This window comes from Dioscorea cayenensis, chromosome 18, assembly GCF_009730915.1.
Source record: "Dioscorea cayenensis subsp. rotundata cultivar TDr96_F1 chromosome 18, TDr96_F1_v2_PseudoChromosome.rev07_lg8_w22 25.fasta, whole genome shotgun sequence".
Classification (NCBI taxonomy): domain Eukaryota; kingdom Viridiplantae; phylum Streptophyta; class Magnoliopsida; order Dioscoreales; family Dioscoreaceae; genus Dioscorea; species Dioscorea cayenensis.
The window spans coordinates 9337146-9338972 of NC_052488.1; the positions used below are offsets into that span (position 1 = coordinate 9337146).

Genomic DNA, 1827 nt, shown 5'->3' on the forward strand with positions numbered 1-1827 from the left:
TTTTGATCTTAAGCCAGGCTTCATTCAGATGTTACAGCAGTCAGCATAGTTCAATGGTTTAGCAGATGAGGATTCCAACAATCACATTGAGAACTTCTTGGAAGTGTGCGACATGCTCAAGATTAATGGTGTTACGGATGATGCTATCAAGTTGAGGGCCTTTCCATTTTCATTGAAAGGGAAAGCAAACCAATGGCTACATTCATTACCTAGAGCATCGATCACTACATGGGAAAAGATGGCAGAAGCTTTTCTTACCCGATATTTCCTTCCCGGAAAATGTACGAAGCTTAGGAATGAGATATCTTCTTTTATGCAAATGGAATTGGAGGCTCTTTTTGAGACATGACATAGGTTCAAGGATCTCCTTCAGAAATGTCCTCAGTATGGGTTCCCCAAGTGGATGATCATTCAAACTTTCTACAATGGTTTGAATCCAAGCACAAAGCAGTTACTTGATATAGCAGTAGAAGGTACCTTAGGAAGCAAGACCCCTGAAAAAGCCTGATATCTTATTGTAGAAATGGCTATGAACAGTTATTAGTGGAACACATGAGACAGCAAGAAGGTAGCCGGACTTCATGAGTTTGATGCAGTCACATCATTGGTAGCCCAGGTTGAGTTATTGAGTAAAAAGTTAGACACTCTAACTTCTCCTAGAGGGACGACAGTGATGAGTTACACTAGGTGTGGGGGAGGACATGCCCATCTGATTACCTGATTTCTATTGGCGGTACCACTTCCATGGAACATGTTGATTTTATAGGTAATGTAATGAGAGGTGATATGTGCTTGTGTGATAAGAATGCGAAGTATTCTTTCCTTATGTTGAGCATTACTTTTATCAGGTTTTAGTGCTAATACTTGTACATTTAAGTTACTTTCATGCATATAGGGTTGTAAAGCCGAATGTTAAAAAAAGAAGCCAATGTAGATCGTGAACGCACACATTTGGAGGAAATCTTGAGAAGAATCAAATGCGAAGACATAAGTCGGGTTCAAGATGCGAGAATGTGTGCCAACCTCCTTGTATTCAAGCTAGCACAATGATTTGGAGGGGCACAAAGGCAGTCACATTCGAGTATCCCGATTTGTGCATTGATAGCAAGAGCTTCACTAATGAGGCCGTTTATTGAAGAAGCAAAATAATCTATGACGTAAACATGTGCCCGTTTATGTTACCTCGATGAAAACATGGATTCAGGAGTGTTTCAGGCCGATATTGTACCAGGGTATCGTAGCAAAAATAATGCAGCAATTTACTGTAGCAGGTGCTATTCACAGCCGCCCGAGAAATTGAATTTCAGAGAATCCACACGGGCGTTTGAAAATTACCTACGGCCATGCGAAAAATCCATAGGGGCGCCCACAGGGGCATTTGGATGCCCGATTCTAGCCCTTTTAAAAGCCGATTTTTTAACCCGATTTCAGCATTCTTTTCTCCATCTTTTCCCTAACTTTCAAGAGGGTGACAGCTAGGGTTTTGAAAGGTATTGGCAAGGGTTATGGAGAGTTTCTACGTCTTTGACATCGCGCTCCACTTGGAAGAAGGCTATTAGGGGCGTTTTCATCGGCACCGATCTGGCGAGGTGTGCCCTAGGCCGGATAAAGGGACCTTTGGAGGAGACGAGGCCACTCCACAAGACCATCGATACGACTACCGAGAGGATTTTTCTATGGATTGCTTGTTTTTACATTCGATTTCATTGTTGATTGTAACTAGCTCCATGGAGAGCTAAACCCCCTAGTGGGTACTTGGATTTGTGAACCCTAGGATGTATTTGTTTCATTAAACCTTTTATTATGCTTTCCTTAATTGATGTTTTA

At 41.8% G+C, this 1827-nt stretch overlaps 1 non-coding gene across 1 annotated transcript; it reads right to left on the bottom strand.

Moving 5' to 3' along the window:
* Positions 1-286: 286 nt before the first annotated feature.
* LOC120283069 lies at positions 287-393 on the bottom strand. The gene has a single exon (XR_005543071.1). It is a non-coding gene; the product is annotated as a small nucleolar RNA R71 (small nucleolar RNA).
* Between the last annotated feature and the right edge of the window lie 1434 nt (positions 394-1827).